Source organism: Marmota flaviventris, chromosome 16, assembly GCF_047511675.1.
Source record: "Marmota flaviventris isolate mMarFla1 chromosome 16, mMarFla1.hap1, whole genome shotgun sequence".
Lineage (NCBI taxonomy): Eukaryota > Metazoa > Chordata > Mammalia > Rodentia > Sciuridae > Marmota > Marmota flaviventris.
The window spans coordinates 1,530,841-1,554,829 of NC_092513.1; the positions used below are offsets into that span (position 1 = coordinate 1,530,841).

The 23,989-nt window shown below is 55.6% G+C and overlaps 1 non-coding gene across 1 annotated transcript; it reads right to left on the bottom strand.

The window, feature by feature from the left end:
• Positions 1–23,329: 23,329 nt before the first annotated feature.
• Positions 23,330–23,431, bottom strand: LOC114092768 (U6 spliceosomal RNA). The gene has a single exon (XR_003582803.2). It is a non-coding gene; the product is annotated as a U6 spliceosomal RNA (small nuclear RNA).
• Between the last annotated feature and the right edge of the window lie 558 nt (positions 23,432–23,989).

Here is a 23,989-nt window from a genome sequence, read left to right on the forward strand (position 1 = left end):
TGCATGACATTTGCCTCTTTGTTCAAATCTCTCTTCTTGTAAGGACACCAGTTGTTGGATCAGGGTCCAACCAAATCCAGTGTGGCCGCGTATGAACATGACCCTGACTGTGAAGACACTATTCCAAATGCAGTCGCACTGTGAGGTGCCGGGAATGAGTTTTGGGGGACACTATTTAAACACTGCAACCAGATGATACAGGAATTCATTAACAGAAAGACGGTGGGGTGGAGACTAGCTCTGAAAGATGAAGCTGTCTGCTGACGGCAGCTCTGTTCTTCAGCCAGGCAGGAGGGTGCCCAGGCCTGAGCCTGGAGGGTGAACAGCAGCACAGAGCGAGGAGGGCCATGACCCTGAGGAGGCCCAGGCTGGGCCTGGCCTTACACCTCCACCCAGCAAGGCAGCGACCACCCCATCGACACCCAGAGTTGTCAGGGAAAATTGTGAACAAATATTCATTTCCAAGTTCCATGCACTGTGCAGAGGCTCTGCCACTCGGCACAGGGCCTGGCTCAGCCTGTGAGAGTGAAGGAATGCAGGGTGAGGCCCTGAGAGCAGGCATGCAGGCTGCAGAGGGCGGGTCACACTCAAGCACCAGGGAGGCCCAAGGGGGCCCTGTGGCACAGCGGGTCGGGAGAGGAGGGTGTGCCTGGCCCAGCACGGAGGTGAAGAGTGCTCTGCTGCAGAGTGAGCGGGAGTGAAGGCCAGGCCTGCAGAGGTGGCCCAAGTGGCCGGGACCTGCCAGCTGTGAGGCCCACCTGCAGCATGGCTGTCTGGGCATGAGCAGCCCCAGGAAGGGGAGGCTGGGGGTCTCTGTGTTACAACAGTCTCCTCTGGAATGGAGAGACACGGGGTGGGGACCAAGTTTACTTGCTTCAACTCTCCGGGCTACTGAGAGGTCAGAGGTCAGCTCTGCATGGGGAGGCCTGGAGTCCTGGGCTGGTGCTGGCTTGGAAGAGGGAGGGAGCTGGGAGAGAGAGAAACTGGGGGCAGGCCGGGATGAGGAGGAGGGCCAGCAGGCTCTCCCCAGAGCCTGACGGCAGGAGGGAGCCCAGGCCGAGAGACGAGAAGCCAGGAGTCCTCCTCTGAGCTTGGAACCAGGCGGTGCCAGCTGCCGAGTGTGCAGGGCGGAAGCTGGGATCAGGGCATGAGAAGAGAAGGTAGCCACCCAGAGAAAGGTGAGCGGTGTCCCCCGAGGGGACAGCACAGACAAGGCGGCTCAGTTCGCAGTAGAGAGTCAGCGCCATGGTCTCTCCCTTCCCGTTTCACAAGCTCCACGTCAGCCCTGCTGTGCTGGAGAACAGGGGCCCTGGAAAAGGCAGGGAGAGCAGACCTGAGGGCACCTGAAGCCTTCCTCCTGCTCTGCTTGACGCACAGAGCCTGGATGAGAGGCAGGCCTGCAGAGACCTCCCCAGCTGGGCCTCAGGTGGACGGGCCCTGCTGGAGACCCTGCGCCGAGGAGCCACCAGCCGGGGCCCCCTTTCTGCTCCCCAGACAGGCGGGGCCCAGTCAGAGCAGGAGCAGGGGTCCTCTGCCCCCAGGGCAGTGAGCCAGGGCTCCCTTTTATGCTCCTGCGGCTGCCCACGCTGGACTGGAACCACTTAGGCCTGCGCTGTTCTGCATTTGCATGTGTTTCCTTCCACTCCAGCATGTCAACAAAGAGCAGGAAACACAAACACACCCCCAACAACTGCAAGCCACCCCGGCCTTCTCTCCTCCCTTCACATGACTAAGCGATTAAGCTCTTCCTAATCAAGGAGACAGATGAAACGAGTTTATTAATAAAAGTCTCCGTCAGGAAGATTGGAAATGAATGATTAGTAAGATCCACCCCATTTTACTTATAGACAGACCCCCCTCATGGAGAGGCATCTGTGAAGGGCAGGATTCCCGAGTAGGTTGGGGCTGGAAGCATCTGGAAGCTGTTTGCGATATGGATTGGGAGTGGAGTTGCACACAGACACCGCCTCCAGCCACGGCTCGCTCTGCGGAGGGGAAATATGCTGCTTGTTTACAGTGCTACTCCTTCCCTTCGCTTGTTATCTATTTTATTTCTTCCTTGGTTCCCCAGCTCCCCCGCCACTCATGTGCAATTATGTCTTCACAGATCTGCCAGCTGTAGGGCTTGTTAACCATGCCCACCCCGCAAGCTGTCGGAGCCCGAGGAAGGAGCGGGCCGTGCTCGAGCGACGGAGCCCCTTCAGATCGGGGTCCTCAGCAAGCCCGAGTCATTTGGGCCTTTTATTGTAGAGTGGACAAAGTAAGTGGAAGGGGCACTTGGGCAGTGGAGACACACCCACACGCACTCCCAAGCTGACACCATGTGTGGATACGTCTGTGTGCACACTCACGGGCATCCTCACTCACACACGCCCAGGACCCAAACATGAGAGCCAAGGCTTTGGTCCCCAGGACTCGCTCACCTTGTTGTCCACCAGACCCTTCAGGGGTTGTATGCTCAGGTCTCCAATTTCTACATCTGCAAAACACTCTCTGGGGACCTGGCCATGACTGCAGCCAACTCAAGGGTGTGTGAAGTGTGATTACTCGTAGCCAATACCTCTCTCTGATAACAGCAACATGCTTGCATCTCTCAGAGATCATTCAGAGATCACTGTGACATGTGATTACCGGTTACCCTGAGAGAGCTGTGCGAGAGTTCTTACCTATGCTCCTTAAGAGTAACCAGCATTAGGCTTTATTTTTTAATCAACTAATGACAACAAGTGACCAGACTTGACCAGAATTCCATGCTGAGAAGTGGCTGCAAAGGCTGGCTGGCCACCACCTGGTCCAGGGCGAAGCCTGGGCTCTCCTGTCCTGCTAGAGGCCAGGAGCCACAGCCAGGTGGAAGGATGGCTTCAGTACTCAGAGAGAACCTGCTCTGCTCGCCAGGTGCTCTCTGGCTCCCAGGCCCAGGTTTCCTTCAAAGAGGGGAAGCTGCCGTCCAGTAGCCAGGCTCTCGGCTACATTTTACCAGACCCCCAGATGGCCATCCCACGTGGAGGGAAAGAGCAGCCAAGCAAAGCTGCAAGGAGAAAACAAAACCAGGATCACTCTGCTGGAAGATGAAACTGGAGGAGGGGAGGAAGTGTTTGGGTCACTCCCAGAATGGCCCCTGGCAAGGCCCCCAGACCCTCCCTACAGAGGGCTTCCGGCTGGGCCCGTGGTATCAGCCCAGGAAACATAGCACAGGGCAGATCCTGGCCCTGCCTGGAGACTGGTTCCCAGTTCTCAGTTGGCTGATTTCTGTGCATTGAGGCGTTTGGGGGACCTGAGGTCACTTGCCCCTGAACACTCTTCAGGGGACACTGCATTGGACCACGTGCCCAGCTGCTTCAGGTGTTCTGAGGCCCTGTTTACCTCAAAGTGGGTGACATGTGTCTGAGTTCCACACCTGAGGACTCCCAGACATGCTGAGGGCTGCTATGGGGTGTCCTCAAGGAGGCCATGGCAGGAGGCAGACCTGGCCACATGCATGAAGACCATGCCTCTCCAAGGAGGCTCTGAGCTGTCCCTGCCCTTCCCCTCCATGTTCATGCCAACCCCTCACCCTCCTTCCAGCCCTGGTATCCCTGTGCCCTGGGCACAGCTCTAGGTCTCTGACCATGCGGCAATGGGACTCTGAGCACCTCCCGCCTTTCCCAGACCGCCATCCGGGAGGAGGTGGGGCTGCTGTAGGTGCCACCTGTGCATGGGTCCATCCACTGCCCTCCCTCTCTATGCCGTGTCCTCCAGGTGGGCTCTGCCCCTGATGCTGCCCACCCTCTATCCCTTCTGCCCTGCAGGCAAACCCACTCCTGTGGCTCCCAGGCTGATCTGGCAGAGCAGAAGGTGGGCACCCCACTGGAGCAGATGTCTGTCCAGATGCCTGGAGAAAGCCCCAGTGATTCCCGTTGCAGGAGACTCCACACGAGGCACAGGCAACCCTGTGGCTGTGGTTTTCTTGACCCAGACACCAGCCCTCAATGAAAACACAGTGGGTGACAGGGCAGGGGCACACTGAAATGACTGCGCGCACGGCCGCGTTAGGAAGGGCAGGGGCCCGGCTGCCCGACTAGCTCGTCCCACCGTCCCCTCCTTGCTGTCCCTAGGCTCTGTCACCCAGCAAGGTCAGTGCGGCAGCTCTTTCCTCAGCCATTTCCTGGCTCACAGGGAAAGCAGTCCTGTGGATGGACTTTGTTCTCTAAAGTGGGCCCAACTAATGTCTCCTGGAGGCTCCAGGTACTGGACGTGAAGGCTCAGCAGACCATGTGGCCTGTGCTGTGTGCCTGGGCTGTAGAAGCGGCACGGAGGGTCGTGGTGAGCACAGCCAGGTTCTGATAAAGCCATTTACAAAACCGCCCTGGGTCTGCTGGCCATCAGGAAGACTGAGATACTGGAACCACGCTTCCCACAATCTGGGGAAGGCCCGGGTGCGCAGCGAGAGCGTTTACGTCACAGCCGTGGACGGCTTGCTGAATTCCCTGCACCACAAGAAGACCAGATGGTTCCTCTCCTGACTGTATGGTGGCTCTGCTCCTGGTAAGACAGGTGTGGGTTTATTTCCTCTCCTCTTCTCTGTCCAGTCTTTAGGTGGAAAGAAGTAGTATGATACAATACATGACACTGTGAACACATGTCAGGGACATATAATAGTGACATATAATAAATGCCATGTAAATACATGTGACATGACAAACGTTAACAGACGTGGCTAACAGTGTGCTGGTGAGCAGTCACCGCAGCTGCAAGACGAAGCCAGCCCACGACACGGCTCAGCTCATCCAATCCTAGAAGCTTTCCCACATCCCATAGATTTCATCTGGACAAACAGAGTTCTTAAGGAGACTAGCCCCGCCTGTCGTTGTCACGTTAGGACACGTGATTCTAAGTGATTACAAGGGGGTGCCACAGTAACCCGTAGAAACACCCACAATTTGCAGATATTCCGACAAGTTGTCTGCTGCTGACCTAACTGTGTGCCTGTAGCAGTGGATTGGAAATGCCTAGCATTTTACAATCTGATCATTGTAGGTAGGATTTGCTTCTGATATGTAGGGCCTTGGCTTTGGAGTCTGACCTGAAGTCAGCCCAGGTCCTCTCCGTACTACAGCAGAGCTGCCCTTGCAAAGAATTTATTCATTGTTTCTTTCATGCACTTGCTTCTTTACCATTAGAGGCTGTTCATGGAGGGCCTGTTTGGTGTCAAGCTTCTCATCAGACACAGGAAAAACAAGGCCTCAAGCTGCTCCCGCCCAGTGAGGAGACCAGTGTGCAAACTCAAACTCAGGCTGCACTGAAGCTGGTGAGCTGTCTCCCTGGAGCATGCGGAGTGGTGACAGTCCTGGTGTGAACTGCAGCTGAGGAAGAGGGACCATCCACAAGAGCATACACCAAGGACGAGGCAAGCAGTAAACACAACCGAGTGTGCACAGCCTGCTGTCCACCCTGGGTTCTGGGGACAGCCAGGCTGACGTGTTGGTCCTCCCTGGGACCCCAGAACAGACAACGTCATGTTCACAGCCCTGGCTGCCAGCCCAGGCCAACACTCAGCTGAGCCCCTTTAAGTCACACCCCGAGACTTGCACGTTTCAGCTCAGCTTACAGCGCCACAGTGTCAAACCACAAGTAGTGAGCCCTCAGACATCTCACACGGTCATCCTGCATCCTCTGCCGTCCCCAAGCCCTCGTCTGCATCTGTTCATTCATCTGTTCACTCGGCTCTCAAGATCCAGCAGCTATGGTGTGCCCACCGGAGCTCAGCCTCGACCCCGTCACGCTCTGATGGCACACAGTCTGGTGGAAGGAGGAAGACTCCGCAGTCGTAAGCCATTGCTGGGGAGAGGTGGCCGCATGCCACCAAGCACCCGAAGCACAGGGGGAGCAACTCGTCCAGAAAGGACACTCCTCCCAGAGCACGGGGGCCAGGCCCTGCTGGAGTGGGACAGGGGGTTTGCTGGGTGGGGGGTTTGCAGGGCAAGGTGCGGAGCAGGGCACCTGCTCCCAGGAAGGAGGCTCCTTGTGGTGCAGCCTGTGTTTAGTGGGAGAGCTGTGTGGACTGAAGTCACTTAGGAATTGCAGGAGTTCCCTCTACCTTGATCTTCACCATCTCTGAAAGAAGGAGGCCAGAGACCTGCAGGCGGACAGTCTCCTTGTAAAATTCAATGACACTCACAAAGGCCCCTGAATATCGATGTACAGCTAAAAACTTCCAAGCCCCTCACCCGCATGCATCTGGCCGCGCTGTGATGGCCTGGCCAAGGGTGGGATCGATCCTGCTTGGCGTAGAATTTATGTCTTACTTCACACTTTCTAAGTGGTTTATGGCCCTGAGTGGTTCCTTACAGGACCCCTGTGTAAAAAGCCAATGTGAGGAAACTGGGGCTCCAAGCACTTAAGGGCCCCCACACCTCATGGTCGTGAACCGCCAGCAGCGGGAGTTCACTGGGCTTCTGTTTCTGCCTTGAGCATTCTAAATCCTCTGTCCTAGGTCAGCAGAGGAGCCAATCAACCCCTGGGCAGTCTCCGCTTTACTTCTGTGGTGACCCTCTCAGGCTTCTGATGGCACACAGTCTGGTGGAAGGAGGAAGACTCCGCAGGCCTCACGGGGGGCCGGGGCGAGCTCTCCACCACAGAGCTGTCCAGCCCCATCTGCTGGGTCACATGCATGTCCACACAAGGGCTTACAGCACAGCTGCCTTCGGAGACCAGGAGTCTGCCTGTCACCACCCGGGCTATAGAACTTAAGCCACTTTCATGGCAGCAGAGTTCTGGAGTGAGTCAAGGAAAAGCCGACAGGATCATCAGTGTGTCCCCTGGATTCAGAGAGCGCCAGAAAAGCCAGCAAGTGGGGGACAGAGGCAGGACCTGTGCAGGAGAGATGAGAGGGCAAGAATCTTCCCAAAGGTTGGTAGAAAGCAAGGCCTCAGCCAGGTGTGGTGGTCACACCTCTGAGCTCAGCTACTCAGGAGACTGAGGAACAAGGATCACAAGTTCAAGGCCAGCTTGTTCACCTAGGAGACCCTGTCTCAAAAGGAAAAAAGAAAAAGGAAGACGCAGGACGGAAGAAAGAGGAGACCTAGAAGTGTGGCTCCGTGGCGGTGGGTTCACTCAGGGCTTGCTCAGCATCCATGGGGCCCTGGGTTCACCCCCAGCTCAGGAAACCAACCAGGACGGAGGAGCAAAGCAGGACTCACAGCACACACACGGACACTTCAAACATGAAACACAATTAAAATCAAAAGGTTGGAAAACGATATGAAAGCCTGCACTTAGGGAAGAAAGCTGATGCGTATGCAGTGTAGAAATAAGTTTGAAGATAAGAACTCATTTCATAATGACAAAATCTCAAATGGACACGATGTACCAATTCTGAACATTTATGTGCCTAATAACATAGCTTCAAAATACATGAGGCAGAAATATGTAGTTCTGCAAGGAGAAATGATCAATACTATGATCAGGGGTTTCAATATTCTTATCCTGTAGTTTCTAAAAGAATCACACAGAGAATCAGACTAGACCTACACTGTTGACCTATTGCCCTTGTTGATATTAATAGAACAGCCCACCCAACCACAGCAGGATGCTCATTTATCTCCATTCCTCACAAATAATTTATCAATATAGACATTATGCTAAACCATAAAACAGCCTGGGGAACTCCGAATATCTAGAGGCAAAGCAACATATTTGTGAAAAATGAAAATACAAACAAACTGATAAACAACCATGAGTTAAAGGAGAAATCAAATAGAAAACAGTCGGCCAAGATGCTGTTGAAGCAGGCCCCAGGAATCCAGGCTGAGGCACGCAGGGTTAGAGGCAGGGACTGGGAAGAAGAGAGGGCTCCACCAGCTGACCTCAGCTTCTCCCAGGAAAGCAGAGGAAGAGGAGCAGAGGATTCAAAGGAGCAGGAGACAAGACTTCACAGAGGTGGTGCAGGCACCCGCGGAACAGAAAGCAGAAACGCAACAGAGAAAAATCAGTGAAACCTAAAACCCGTTTTTTAAGGAGATCAATAAAATTGATAAATCTCTAGACGGAATGATCAATAAAAAGAGAAGACAATTTATCAATAACAGGAACGAGAGAGATGACATCACTAAGGATTCTACAGATATCGAAGGAAGGAAATGGCGTGAACAACTTCGTGCCAATAAATCTGACAGCCCACGTAGGGGCCTGACAGACAGGCGCAGCGGAGGCGTAGATCCCCAGGCTCACTGGGGCCACAGGAGCCTGAGCCACCCCTGCTGCTTAAAGTGTCGGAATCAGTGGCGAAAACCTTTCCCACATGGAGACCCCGGTTGGTAGCTTCACTGGTGGGCTGAGAAGAGACCGTCACGGAGGAGCTCCTCACGTACCCCTCTGCAGAGTGGAGGAGGGAGGTCCCTTCACGCAGGCTTTGCTCCGGCCCTCGAATCAGAAAGAGACTTCACATGAAGCCACAAACCAAGCTCCCAAGGATACAAATGATCTCAAGAAACTCTGGCAAAATGCAGCCCAACGGCGGGGGCTAACACGTAGGGACCGTGAAGGACAGCGCTCAGGAGAACTGCCATCTCTGCCGTCAGAAGCTTGCGGGAGTGCCTGGCTGCAGGACCCGGTTGGTGACTGACAACAGACTTGGCTCTGAAGCCACCTGCTGGGTGTTGCTCTCCACTTGCTTCGTTGCTCCATGGGGGGACTTGGAACTCTGAGGGGACTGATATGTCTTTGTGGCTCCTGGGTACAGAGCTCAAGACCAAGTCCTGAGGAGTGGCATGTGACCACCAAAGCGTTCTTATCTTCGGGGAACTTGGAATCTTATGGGCTTTATTCTGTGAACACTTCAACTTTCTAATATTTATCCTTCAGACTCAGATACTTTTGCCAAGAATAAGAAGGCTACTGACTGAAGGTCCCGGAGCTTTAAGATTCAGTGAGCTCACCATCATCACCCTGGAAAGTGGAAGAACATTTGCTACGCACACCTTTGGCCGCTGCTGCTCTGCCTGGCAACCCGGGGCTGTCTGTGCTCACATTAGGCCTGGCCTGTGTATGGCATGAGCACCACGCACAGTGGGTCTCCAGGACACCCTGCCTTGCAGCTCTGCCCACACCAACCGTCTCCAGGCTGCAGCTTGGAATCCGTTCCGTTCCCAGCCTTTGCCCTCCAAGACTCGCAGCCTGGATTGCAGACGCACCTGCGGCCTGGCACCACATTAGTGCATTATTGCATAAGCAATGACTCGTTGACTGCAGTATAAAAAAGATTGATAATTTACAAAGAAAGTCAATCAATAAATAAACTGTCCCTAACCAGCTCCAGAGCTGGCAGAATGACATTCCATTATCCTGTCAGGCATATTGCAGTCAAAAGCGTGAAGCCTCGGTGGGCAGGGTGCCCGTGGGCCCCCACAGCCCTCCCCTGGTGGGCTGCAGCACTTCCCATCTCCCCCATATCCAGAGCTGCGCCACGTGCTGCCCACGTCCAGATACATATTTGCGTGTCTTGTCAATCCATGGCACAGTGAGACTCAGGTCTGCTGGCGGGACGGCTGTCCGTGGTGACAGCGCCCTGTCACTTGGGCTCCTGGCAGCTGATTCTCGGTAGACAGCGCTGTCAGAGAATCGGAGACTTCCACATGCACGAGTGAAATTAACTTCTGTTAGTCTGACATTTTCCACAATCAATACTCACAGGGTCCTTGTCTCCAGGATCAAAATTCATAAATCAAAAGCAGAAAGCATGAAATAAGGTATTTGATAAATCCATTAACTGAAGTGGCAGTGTACTTCTGTCGCGCTGTCTACAGTACACTTGTGTGAGCAAAAGCCCTCCCTGTCCACCAGGGAAGAGTGCGTTGGGAGCCCTCGCCGGCTGTGCACGTTCTTGGGAACACCATACCACCAGGATGGCAGCCCCACTTCACAGGCTCTGGGTTCTTGCCCCGGGGGCAGGACTGGATGGAGAAGGTGACTCAGGGCTTGGCTTCAGGATGTGGAAGTCCAGCTGCTGGTGGCTTTGGGAGCTACGAGAAGCCCACTGGGAAACTGACTCAGTCTCCCTAGATGATGTGTGTTTACGTGCCACACGCGGACGACAGGTGGGGAGGCAGGGGCATAGCTAGGTAGACAGGTGGGCAGGCAGATGACATGTTCCCAGGCCCTGGGGCTGATCCGCCGTGTGCCCCCCACCGGTCATGGGCTTGCCTTGGCTTTCTGTGTGTCTTGGGCATGAGGCCCTGTGTAGGGCAGCCTGGCTGTTTGTCACCCCTCAGCGGGAGCAGACAGTGAGCTATGGAGAGTCTAAAATCTACCTGCCCTCTCCTTGACCAGGCGCCATCCTCCCTGCCGCTGTCAGAACGGGTTTGTCATTTTATGCCGCACGTTTTATGACAGTGCAGCCGCTCCTCGTGCCTTCAGCACAGACCTATGAATCACACACTTCAGGGCCTAAGTTGTGCGGCAGTCCCCAGCTCTGCTCTTATGGAGCTAGACGTTTCTCCATTTTTTGTCAACATCCCAAATCTGCAAATATGGCCTAAGTGTAAAGGTGGGAATGCTCTCATCTGAAAATTAAAAATCTGCAAACGCTGTTGTCAGCTTTCAGAGCAGGGCAGAGCTCACAAAGGTCAGTGTCAGGGGCTGGGCCACAAGGCCCCTATGACCTGGTGTGTGTAACACAGCCCTGTGAAGGCCCTGTGAACCCGGAGAGCCATGCTGTGCGTCCAGCCTCTATAAGGCAGGGAAGAGCATCCCCTATTTCTAGAAGGGAACACCTACAGGTCCTATGGATTTGGGTTAAATTGTAGGCAATAAAGTGTGGCAGGTTCTCCTGAGGTCGCAGACGTGTTCCCAGGCCCGGGGCTGATCCAACCGCCCCCTCTCGGGGTGACTGGCTGTGGGCCAAGGGTGCTCCTGTCTGGTGGAGGGGTGTGTGAGGGTCCCCCGTTCCCTCTCTAGCTTGTCCTGTGGTTTTGGAGAAGAACATGGGGTTAGCAGGAAGATTAGCTCACCTGGTCCTGGCCCACACTGGAGTCCCTGCCTCTCTGTGCTGATGTCCTGCCCAGGATTTAAAGTGCCAGGAAGCCCATCCCAAATAAAATTACCTTATAAATCCTTCCATTAAAATCCACCAGAAACCTGATTCTTACTCTCCAAGAGCAAGGTGCATTTCTAGAGCCGCCAACAGGGTCTGTGCGCTATGAGCAATGTCGCCAGTCTGTTTGGCTCTCCCTTTGCATCTAGGTGGCCTGGCCAGGTCTTTGGGGGAGCACCCATTCCTCATTAGCACTCACAGAGGAAGGCCAGCACACTGGCTTCCTAGGCACAGACGTACCTTGCAGATTGTGGTTTCTGTGTTGTTTCCTCTCTGAGGACAATAAATTATTTGGTGTGTCTAGACGTACATGACACCTAGGTGGAGAGGAGTCTGGAGAGGCAGGGTGGGCTGGGTAAAGGGAGGCAGGGGTGGGAGGCAGGGTGTGGGCCAGGTGAGGGGCAGGGTGGGGGCCAGGTGAGGGGCGGGGCAGGGTGTGGGCCAGGTGAGGGGCAGGGCAGGGCGTGGGCCAGGTGAGGGGCAGGGCAGGGTGTGGGCCAGGTGAGGGGCAGGGCAGGGCGTGGGCCAGGTGAGGGGGCAGGGCAGGGTGTGGGCCAGGTGAGGGGGCAGGGCAGGGTGTGGGCCAGGTGAGGGGCAGGGCAGGGTGTGGGCCAGGTGAGGGGGCAGGGCAGGGTGTGGGCCAGGTGAGGGGCAGGGCAGGGCGTGGGCCAGGTGAGGGTCAGGGCAGGGTGTGGGCCAGGTGAGGGGCAGGGCAGGGTGTGGGCCAGGTGAGGGGCAGGGCAGGGTGTGGGCCAGGTGAGGGGCAGGGCAGGGTGTGGGCCAGGTGAGGGGCAGGGCAGGGTGTGGGCCAGGTGAGGGGCAGGGCAGGGTGTGGGCCAGGTAAGGGGGCAGGGCAGGGCGTGGGCCAGGTGAGGGGCAGGGCAGGGCGTGGGCCAGGTGAGGGGCAGGGCAGGGTTGGGTAAAGGGAGCCAGGGTGTGGGCCAGGTAAGGGGGCAGGGCAGGGTGTGGGCCAGGTGAGGGGCAGGGCAGGGTGTGGGCCAGGTGAGGGGGCAGGGCAGGGTGTGGGCCAGGTGAGGGGCAGGGCAGGGCGTGGGCCAGGTGAGGGTCAGGGCAGGGTGTGGGCCAGGTGAGGGGCAGGGCAGGGTGTGGGCCAGGTGAGGGGCAGGGCAGGGTGTGGGCCAGGTGAGGGGCAGGGCAGGGTGTGGGCCAGGTAAGGGGGCAGGGCAGGGCGTGGGCCAGGTGAGGGGCAGGGCAGGGCGTGGGCCAGGTGAGGGGCAGGGCAGGGTTGGGTAAAGGGAGCCAGGGTGTGGGCCAGGTAAGGGGGCAGGGCAGGGTGTGGGCCAGGTGAGGGGCAGGGCAGGGCATGGGCCAGGTGAGGGGCAGGGCAGGGTGTGGGCCAGGTGAGGGTCAGGGCAGGGTGTGGGCCAGGTGAGGGGGCAGGGCAGGGTGTGGGCCAGGTGAGGGGCAGGGCAGGGCGTGGGCCAGGTGAGGGTCAGGGCAGGGTGTGGGCCAGGTGAGGGGCAGGGCAGGGTGTGGGCCAGGTGAGGGGGCAGGGCAGGGTGTGGGCCAGGTGAGGGGCAGGGCAGGGTGTGGGCCAGGTGAGGGGCAGGGCAGGGTGTGGGCCAGGTAAGGGGCGGGGCAGGGTGTGGGCCAGGTGAGGGGCAGGGCAGGCCCAGGCAAGGAGCTGGGCTCACCCTCCCATGTGAGCACTTGCCAGGCTTTTCCTGGACCTGTGCGGTCAGTTTCCTCCCCACTTCCTTCCTGCAAGCTCCTGCTTCCCCCTAAGAAGGAGCTTCCTTGTTCCTATCCCTAAGACGTCTTCCTGCTCAGCTGAATCACAAGCTGTGGTTCAACCAAGTCCTGTCTCTTGTATTGCTGTATGTTTGATGCTGAATGGACTCTGATCACATGTTTCTGAAGAATGAGCAGAAAGTGGGCCAGCAGTTACGGCCTGTGGATGCTGAAGCCCCACGGAGCAGGTGTGACGAGGGTGGCCGCTCTCTGGGTTAGAAGTCCCGGAGTCAGATGTGGGACAGGACCAGACGACCTTCCATGCCCTCTGGAATTCCTCTGGCTTGGGTTCTATAGCATGACCAAAGCGTTGAGCCATCATCTTGGCTATTGAACTGCCTCAAGAGGAATGAAGGCAAGGAACGGTTCTCCACTTGGTGCACGTGAGGAGAGCCCCTGATCCCCAGGCGTGCTGAGCCGAGCCAGAAAGTCCTCAGAATCTGGGTATCTCAAGGCACGTTTGTCCAGGGTGTACTGTGACATCCTGTCGGTGAGAGCTCCAAGACAGAGTTAAAGAGAAGGCCCATGGCTATCACCAGGTACAGTGCCATGTCCGTGGAGAGGAAGTCCTTCAATGCCATCTGCCAGTCAGCAGGGCAGGCTATGCTCTGTAACAGCAATCCCCGTCTCTCCAGGCCTTGAGACTGCCGGAGCCATTTTGTTTTTTTGCATTACTACAAACTGCCATTAAGGCCACTTGTGGACCCAGGCTGATGGAGCAGCCCGCATTTCAAGGTGACCATACATGAAGGAAAGAAAGAAGTTGGATGTGTCCCCTCTAGCAGCCCAGAGCCGACAATCCCCCCACCTCCCGTCACAGCAGGATGGCTGTGGAAGCCACTGACCTGCAGGAGGGTACAACGTACGGTCCAGTGAGCCCCGGAGGGAGGAGGACCAGGGGAACAACGTGGCCCCTGTGCCCAGAGACCAGAGGCTACAGAGTCCGGCAGGGAGCATCTCGGTGACTCCAAGGAAACCAGGGAAAGAGACAGGGATGTGGGCTGCCCTCTGGACTGGCGACATGGCCTGAGGCTATGATGGGGGCACTTCCTCTTTCTGGGCTCCCCGACGGGATCCTGGATCTTGGCTCTCAGACTCTTCACTGAGTCCCGCTCTGCGATCTGTCATGGTGAACAGGACTCGGTCTCTGCCTCCCTGAGTCTGCCTGGGGCAGGAGTTTGCTCCAGGCCTGAGTGTGATCCCTGGGCTGAGGCTGGGCCTGGCAGGCCAAGGGAGGGCGGGGCAAGCGTGCAAGGGCAGGAGGGGCCGCGCAGAATGTCCCAAGCTAGGGTTTCTGAGACGCCACAAGGTCTGGAACCTGTCCCCATCAGTCGGGCTGGTGAAGAGACACTGCGGCTGGGCTGCTCAGACGTGGCCGCTCAGTTCTGGAGGCCGAGGCCTGGTCGCATGGCCACAGTCTCTCTTCCTGGTGCATCTTCTCGAGGCTTCCTGGGGATGCAGGCGGAGAGTGCTGGTCTCCTCACAAGGCCACTGGTCAGGACTCAGTGCCTCTGACCTTACCTGTCCACTAGAGATGGGGTGGGAAACCAACCCCGGGGAGGGCACTGCCAGGAGGGCACAGGAGCTTGGCCAGCCCACAGCGGGAGATCATGGTCAGTGCACTCCGTAGGAGCAAGTGCCCGTGGGCAGTTGCGCCACAGCTGTGGTGGCTAGGTGGCAGAACCTACCATGGGCCCCAATGAGCAGGACAGGGCGTGACAAGACTAGGGGACGCAGAGCCCGAGACACCCTCAGCACACACCTGGAGGACTTGCACACCCTCAGACACCCTCAGCTCACAGGGAGGACTTGCACACGGGCAGACCATGAAGTCAGGGTCCTCAGCCCAGGCACAGGTCCCCAGGGGACCGAGCACCTGACCTGAGCCAGAGCAAGTCTGGGCCAATGCTGTGCCTGGGCAGGGGTGAGCTTCACGCCCACCCCCCAGAACAATTTTAATTGTCTTGACATCTTTGGATGAATATCGCCTCCACAGCACTCGAGAGCTGGTGACTCCTGCTCAGCCAGCTTTCAGAAGAGCTTGTATTGTTTTATCAAGTAAAAGCACACAGGGCTCTTGGTGGCCTCTCTGAATTTACAAAGCTCGTGCCCTAATCCAAGATCCAGACGACGGTGGAGCCACCTCCTGTGTCATGGGCATGTGGCAGGGACCCCGTCTGTGAGTGGCTGGCCTCGAGATGCCCTGCCAGGTCACGGCAGGTCGCGGGCTGCAGTCACACAGGAAACGTCCCGTGAGAGAAAGTGGCAGCACTTCTGTTATGGAAACCCCATAAGCACTGTAAAGGCGATGGCTGTCACGTAGATAGTGTCACGAGTGCCTGGTGGAGATGCCAGCACTCCCGGGGCTGATAGTGCCCATCGTGGAGTAAGAGGTTCCGTCCACACATCCAGGACCTGAGAAGTGACTCTTCTGGTTCCTACAAGGAACGGACAGGGCAGTCCCATCCAGGGCACCCCCCGCATGTCTGACCGGGTGCCTGGTGAGCAGGTGACCTGCTTTCCTTCGGCTCTGCGGATATGACAGTAACCTTTATCTCTCTGCATTATACATTCCCTGTCTATCAATCTGAGCAAATGGTTTGATACTTTCTGCTTCTAATTACAAAGGCAGCCAATAATTGGAGCAGTTTTTTTTTTTTTCCGTATGGATCCTCTGTCGTCTCGGTGTCAATAGCCATGGCTTTCCCGGGAGCCCGGATGGACTGTGGTCAGTGCCCTTGAGAAAGGTTTTGTTGTTATTTAAATTCAATAAAGTTTTCCTACTCTGCCTTCATTCTGTTGTTTGCTTCAGTGAGTCCAGGTCCAGAATGTCTGGTTCTTTCCAGCAGAGCACAGCTGTTTGAGAAAGAGATATGCTTTAGATAATAGATTTTCCTGGTAAGTACTGGGCCAGGTACGTTGTGTCTTTCCACAACCCAAGGGCTGTGTGGTGGTAGTGCGCAGCACAATGAAATTGTATTTTGCTGACCTCAAAGTGAAGCTTGCACAAGAGGAACCTGAAACCTGCCCTGTGAAACAAGGCCTGGACGGACACAGCGCTGCGTTCAGCCAGAGTCAGGGCATGTGGTGACACATGACCTCTGACCGGTGAAGGAGCAGGAGACATGGCCCAGGCCACCTGGAGGCACACTTCGCAGTGTGGTGTTAGCTCCTGCTGCCCTACCTGCTCTCTGCCCTGGCCTCCTGGGGCAAACCTGAGTGAAATCCGTCTCTATGGGATGTGACGGTTCCCGTGTGGGTTGAGAGGACATGGTTTCACTGCCCTGAGGTCCACCCTTGCCAGGGAAGGGTCCTGACCTGCTCTCCATGGGGAGAAAGCCCAGGGCAGAGGTGGAGCGGGCATTTTACTACAGCACTGGCCACGGTGCACCCTGACCCCATGGGCCTGCCCCTTGGGTCCCCCCACCATGTGACCATGCCCCCCAGCACCATGGCGCTCTGCTGAGCAGATGATGTGCAAGTGTCCACTGCCAGTGGTCCTGGGAACCTCCTCTGCAAAACTATCCCCTGGCTCTTCTTCCTTCTCTTCAGGAGTTAGCATAGCACTTGGAAAATCAAAGTGTGTCATGAACGAGCAGTAAGGAAGCTGGAATGTTCTAGAATGTACACTCCAAAGCGTGATCCTGAGTGGTGGTCCTGGTATCATGGATCTGAGCTATGGAAGGAACCGACACCCTCCATCTGTGGGGAGAATGGGGGGATGCAGAGCTGAGCAGGAGGGCAGGGTTCCCAGGGACTCACAACTCTCCCACTCTGCAAATTATTGCCAAGACTGGAAATTATAAAAAAATCAATAGACATTGAGAAAAACAATGCAGAAACTGCCAACCGTTCTGAAGTTAACTGCAAGGAATATGTTATTAAGGCACCGTGCAATAGAATATTGTAAATAATTCTTAAATGTTGGTGGAGATAACAAGCCCTGCCTTGTGAATAAACGAGCAATCAGCGTGCCTGGAGTGGCTGCTGTGCTGGAGAACACTGTCTTGTGACTGGCTTTCACATCCAGTGTTTAAAGGGTCATTTGGAAAGTAATTGTTCTTCTCCTTATGTGCTCACTAGCCCACATTTAGAAACCTTTCTCTTAAACCTATTAATATTTCTCACCTATTTATGCCCTTGGAATTGGTCTCTGTATGTGGAGCTATGTACGTGCACATGGATATTTAAATTATGTAAGTTGTTTTGTTTCTAAACAAAAGAAACAAGAGCTTCACGGTGGTGCAGTCGATTATTTCCTTTTCTGAACGCTAAGAACAGCAATTGCAAGGTGAGGTCACTTCCACCCAGAGATGAGTTCATGATATTTTCCCAGCAGAAGGGCGTCCTTCATGCACTGGACATTCTGCTGCTGTGGGACAGAGGCTGACACGCTCCCTGGGCTGCTGCACAGAGATCCAGAGGGGTCTCCAGTGGAGGCTTTGAGCAGCTTCATGCCTCAGGAACGGGTGGTGTGGGCACCAGTGGCCTCCAGGGTGCCTTCCCTCACTCTCTCACCAGGGCCGACCTCATTGCCGCCACGCTGAATCCTGCTCGGGCTGGAGAGGAACCCTCGGGTGTGCAGACCTGGGTCACGGGGACCCCAGGCTGAAGGCCCCTGTGCTGGAGAGCTCAGCTCCCCAGGATACCATCCCAGGGCGTGGCACGGCCTGCTAAGCCCCGGGGCAGAGGGACGGAGGATGGTGTTCCAGGGATATTCCAGCTCCTTCCCCACCCCCATGGGAGTCATGAGCCTAGTGTTACTTTGGCTCCGGGGTTCAGAGCGGGGAGACACTGAGCGCTCGTGAACCCTCACTCCAGACAGGCTTGGTGCTCTGGGAACAGCGAATGCAAGAAGATTCTCAGCAATTGGGAGATCACCAGAGGGACTGGGCTGCTGCCACCGTGGGAGTCTGGCTCGCTGGGACTGGGACCCGACGCCTGGATTGTGTCCATTTCCGTCTCTTTCCTCACGTCCCAGTTCTTTACAAACAAGAACACCAGAATAAACAAAGGGAGAGCCTTCTTAGATCCCATGTGGATATGGACAGAGGACATGGAACCCAATTCAGGCCTGACCCCAGCCTGGGCCTCCTGCCCATGCCAGGCCATGGCCAAGCCCCACACAGGGAACGAGGCCATAGGCCAGGGCCCAGGGCCTGCTCCTGCTGCCACGCCACCTTCCCAGCCCAGGACTTGCTAATAAATACATCTCAACGCTCCTGGACAGCAGTTGGCTGGCGTGGTCACACACTCCGTATCAATCCTTACTTATTTAATCCTAGTTTTATTGCAACCATTTGGGTAAATCCCACGTTCTGTGAGAAATTATTAAGTTTTTTTAAGTTTGAGAAGCCCAACACAGCTAGCACAAAGATACTAAAACACTTAGTGTCCTGGCAGCCAAACATTAGTGTCACGGCTGGTCCAGGGCAGATGTGGGCCTCGGGGAGGTGACAGGCTCCTGAGGGCTGTGACCCGTCGGGATTCATCCTGCTGGGTTCACATGCTAACGATTTGTGGGGAGATTTGTGACAGAGGTGAGCTCTCTCTGCTCGTGGCCACCTGGAGGTGGGTGCTTCCCACCATGATGCTCTGCCTCACCAGGGACCCAGAGACAATAGAACCACATGACCATGGACCAAAGACAAAGTAAACCTTTGGTCCTTGTAACTTGTTTCTCTCAGGGGTTTTGTCATGGCAACTGAAAGCTGTGAACCAACAGAATATGCCTTCATCTGAAGAACTAGAAGTATTATTTTGAAATCTTGGGTTTTTTCCTAGTCACAGAACTATTTTCTTTGGAAGATGTCACAGTTAATAACACAAGCAATACAGACGTGTTATATAATAATATGGTAGTTTGGGCTCAGAAGTGTTTTCGTTTACATACACTTATTTACTTGGTGTAGTGTCATTATTTTTTCCATCATGTCATTGAAGGAAGCGCATCTTGGAGTTGTGGCCAAGTGCTGATCTAGGTTCACGTCCAGCAGGGGATGGCCTGGCCTGTTCAGGGGGAGTGAACACAGCTGCTGCTCCTTCTCTCCTGGAGGTCTGACCTGGGAAACCAGGGAGGAAACCAGCCCCCAGTGCCAGGAAGGAAATGCCTGCTGCTCCTGACCTCTGGACACCCCGCCAGCGACCGAGCAAGCCTTTGAGGATCTCCACCCGACGGGGACTGCGGGGACATGTAGGCTGAGCTGAGACCTGTAAAGGAAGAATTTTGAAACCAAATAGAGTTTTTAACTAAAGATCTGCACCTAGTAATGTGACTTCAAATCGCTTATGCTCTGAGATCTGCTTCTTCTGGAACGTGGGAGCAGCGTGATTGACGGGCCCAGGAGCGATGGGCTTAAGGCCACGTGTGCAGCCCCTAGTGTGGAAGTAGCTTTCAGAACATGGAGGACCTTGGGCAGGACATCAGGCCCTGCGGAGCCCAGACTCTGGGCTCTGCGGACTGCATCCAGGCCCCTCCAGCTTGCAGGGTACCGAGAACATGCTTCAGGCCAACGGTTTTTTAGAGACCCGGGGGAAACCGGAAGCTCTCCGAGGGACTCAGGCACTGGCCAGGGTGTGTGACGGCACATATGTGGCTGCTGTCTTTGGGTGTGTTTCTGGGTGGAAGGCACATCAGGTAGGCCCAGCGGTGCTTGTCAGCGTGACCACTGTGATCCCCAGTGAAGCGGTGCCTGCGTGTCCTGGTGAGCACACCACAGTGCCTGACGTGGGGGACGTGGGAGTTCAGGGCCGTGATGGGCAGGGAGGTTTCTCCTGTGCTGTGCTGAGAACCACAGGGCAGTTCAGCACTGGCCTGGGCACCTGCTGTACAAGGCACCTGTGGTCTCCTCTCCAGGGACCTTCTTTCCTTGTGCCCTAGAGCCGGACCCTCTCTACCACTGACTCCCACCTTCTCAGAGAATCCCCTCCACCATCGCTGCCTTCCACATTCTCCATTATGCTCCCAAAGCATCTATTGTCCCAGGAGAACACGAGTCACCGAGGGCAGCACCCGAGAGCCCTTCCCGGGAGCCCCATGGTGACGTCTTCCCTTTCTCAGAGCTGTGCTGCTGGGCTGGGAGTGTGCTCCGGCTCTCCTGCCAGGCCCAGCCTTGACCCTTGCTTCAGCAGGAGGTGACAGTGTGTTTGTTTCCTATGTCTCTGGCCCTTCCTGCTGATGGCCATGTCCCCAGGAGCACTGCACAGCCCATGGGGTCACACTGGAGCGTACAGGGACATCACCACACTCAAGGATGTTGGGTGGCACTAGCTCTGAAGCCTCACACCTTCCTCTGTCCCTCTCCCTGCCTTGAAAGCCGGTAACTACGCTGTTCCCTGACCATTGACCCTGGCACTGGGGCAACCATTGACCCTGGCACTGAGATGGGACCCTAGAAGAGAACTCAATGTCAGAGGGAGGCCAGGGTCAGGCGGGGCTGGCCTGCCCTGGACATTGCTGACACTGCTGAGGGGAACTCCGGGTCCACGCTGCACAGATGGGTTGCAGGGTGCAGGATTTCAGGCTTCAGGCACAAGCGTGAGTCCTTCCCGGGAGGTAGCTGAGGCTCTGAATATCAGTGAGTTTCCTGAGGAGAGATTAGGGGAGAGAGCATCAGGGTCACTAACTGCTCACGATCCACAGCTCTGGTCACTGATGGACACTTTAGATAGGGTGAACCATACCTCAGCTTCCTGTCCTGCTTTCCTGTCTGCAGGGTGAGTTCTTTTGTCTAAAATCTGTCCCGTGGGGTTGACCCGTGAGAAAGTGAAGGTCAGCTGCGTTGAGGGGCAGCCTCCAGGACCCAGGACCTGGGGGTGGGGGTGAAGTCCTCTCCCCTTCATGGGCAGCTGTCCCTGCACAGCCCCTGAGCCCTCTGGTGACACTTCCCCAAGGGTCTGTGTCTTTGGGGTGCTCCAGGCTGCCCTGGGCAGGACACACAGCTCAGGACTGGACCATCAGGATGCCGGAGCCCCGTCCCCCTGGATCCCATCAGAATCCATCAGGACTGTACATCTCACCTTCAGGCTGGAGCTCAGTCCAGGCAGCACAGAACTGTGGTGGCCATCGTGGGGACCTCCTGCCTGCTGGCTTGTGGGTCTAACATCCACATGTGTCTGGAGCTCCATGGAGCATCCCGGGTGACGAGATGGGACCTCAGGTGACGAGATGGGACCTTGGACAACTGCACATGGGGGTGTGGTTTCAGTGTAACTGAGGCACTGTCCCTTTTACTCCACACATGCATGAGCACACACACGTATTCAAAGGACTTTATATATTTTTATGTTTTATTATAGCAAATTGGTAGATGTTAGAATTCAAAAGATAACCTTAAAATAGTGGAAGCTGATCCCAAGAAAATGTGAAGAGAGACACTATATTTAGAGGGGCTGAGGTTGTGGCTCAGCACTAGAGCACTTGCCTAGCATGTGCGAGGAGCTGGGTTCAACCCTCAGCACCACATAAAAATAAAAACAATAAAAATAAAGGTATTGTGTTCAACTACAACTAAATTTTTTTTAAAGTATTTAGAAAAAAAAAAAGAGAAAAATACGAATCATTTATAATCCCTCATAGACAACGAAGCATTTCTAACTGTGCCTTAGGACGACGAGGTGGTCCTGCCTTGGATGACATGCGCCTGTTTGGAAGGTGATCAGAACCTGCCCAGCAGTGAGCTGCCCGTGCCCTAGCAGCACAGCCGGCTCCGTCCCTCAGCAGCCCCTCAACCCCAGGGCCAGGCTCCGCGCTGACCACACCTGCATTGCTCTTGGCTATTTTTGATAAGTGTGTGTCAGGACGATCTTGTTCATTTTCATTTCTCTTTGTAAATATGCTCCTGACCTCAGTGTCCTTCAAGGGAGTTAATAGCTGTAGTCCTACATCTTTGTTCTTTGAGGCTTGCCCATGAGAGGATTGATTGAAAGGTGCATTATTCCCAGTTAACAGCTGTAGAGACTGAGCTGCTGCTGAGCCAGGATTGTGGCACCACAATGAAGGCAGGTGGGCTCCGTTGTGACAGCCCCCGCGAGGGTGGAAGGACAGTGCTGGGGACCCGTGCACGCCATCAGCAGGCGCTGACTCCTGGTTAGCACATCACAGAGCTTCCGAACCTGGACACAGAAGCCTGGTTTATTCCCCATTCAAATTGGAAATTGTGGTTGATACTTCAGGCGCCGACTCTTTCCTACAGTGCCTTAGATAAATGGGCTGCTCAGGCCCAAAGGAACATTGTTTCTCGTGATCATTGTTTCTCATGTGATCCCCTTAGTTTGGGGATTAGATCCAAGTTTTAAACTTCATGCATTTTTCTTCTTCCCCTTCCCCTTCCCCTTCCTCCTCCTCCTCCTCCTCCTCCTCCTCCTCCTCCTCATCCCCCTCCTCCTCCTCCTCCTCATCCCCCTCCTCCTCCTCCTCCTCTTCCCTCTTCCTCCTCCTCCTCCTCCCCTCCTCCCCTCCTCCTCCTCCTCCTCCTCCTCCTCTTCCTCCTCCTCCTCCTCCTCATCCCCCTCCTCCTCCTCCTCCTCATCCCCCTCCTCCTCCTCCTCCTCATCCCCCTCCTCCTCCTCCTCCTCTTCCCTCTTCCTCCTCCTCCTCCTCCCCTCCTCCCCTCCTCCCCTCCTCCTCCTCCTCCTCCCCTCCTCCTCCTCCTCCTCCTCCTCCTCCTCCTCCCCTCCTCCCCTCCTCCTCCTCCTCCTCCTCCTCCCCTCCTCCCCTCCTCCTCCTCCTCCTCCCCTCCTCCTCCTCCTCCTCCTCCTCCTCCTCTTCCCTCTTCCTCCTCCTCCTCCCCTCCTCCCCTCCTCCTCCTCCTCCCCTCCTCCTCTTCCTCCTCCTCCTCCTCCCCTCCCCCCCCTCCTCCTCCTCCTCCTCCTCCCCTCCTCCTCCTCCTCCTCCTCCCCTCCTCCTCCTCCTCCTCCTCCTCCTCCTCCTCCTCTTCCCTCTTCCTCCTCCTCCTCCTCCCCTCCTCCTCCTCCTCCTCCTCCCCTCCTCCTCTTCCTCCTCCTCCTCCCCTCCCCCCCCTCCTCCTCCTCCTCCTCCCCTCCTCCTCCTCCTCCTCCTCCCCTCCTCCTCTTCCTCCTCCTCCTCCTCCTCCTCCTCTTCCCTCTTCCTCCTCCTCCTCCTCCCCTCCCCCCTCCTCTTCCTCCTCCTCCTCCTCCCCTCCCCCCTCCTCTTCCTCCTCCTCCTCCTCCTCCTCCTCCCCTCCCCCCCCCCTCCTCCTCCTCCTCCTCCACGATGCAGCATGCCAGCCCTTTGGGCATAGGTGCAGCGGCAAATCTTGGGCAGAGTGGAGGGTCAGCAGCAGAGTTCTGCGTTTCCCTCAGAGGCAGTGGATGATCGAAACCTTAGCCCTTTTGCAGATGTGCACACATTTTAACAAACCAAAGCTTCTCAGCCGTCAGTCTGTCGATAGAGCTTCTTTCATTACTGAGAATTAATAGGAATTTCACAACATTTATAAATTGAGAGGAGTTTGGAGAAGTAAATACTGAGAATTTTTTTTTTTTCTAAAAAGTAAGGAACACTGCTCAAATTTGTGTGCTTCCTTGTGCAGGGGCCACGCTAACCTGCTCTGTATCGCTCCAGTGTTAGTACATGTGCTGCTGAAGCTCGCTACGTAAACCTTAAAAGGGCCTCATGTACCCTTGTCTGCTGACTCCATGAGAAAGTTCACTCTGTAGTCAGCCTGTGAGCTCCGGTCCAAGGAAGGGACAACTCCATGAGCGTTCACCAGGCTCCCTGTACATGTGGCCCCATCCAGAGAGCAGAAGGGAGAAGGGCTTGGTGCACTGGCCTATGGTGCTCTTTCAGAATTTCTATACAAACGCTCTTATTTAAGACCTCACTGGGATGAGGAGCAGAAATCAGGCACTTAAAATCCCACTGACTGCTTATGACAGGAGTTGTATCTGGACATCGGGAGTGTGTGTATGCTTCTCCTCCCTAAGGAATGCTGCAAATTTCCTGCTATTTTTAGGACATGAGCCTGGAAAGATCTCTCCCTGCTTTCGCGTGTGTTGCTTAGATATTTGCTTTAATTTCCCGGGCATATTTCAGACAATCGTGTCTTCTTCACCTACGGGGGATGCTGATGCAAGAGAGGAGCTGTCCCTTGGAGGAGCAAGGGAATGCTTCTCAATCTTGGCATGTAAATTAATTGCTAAATCACA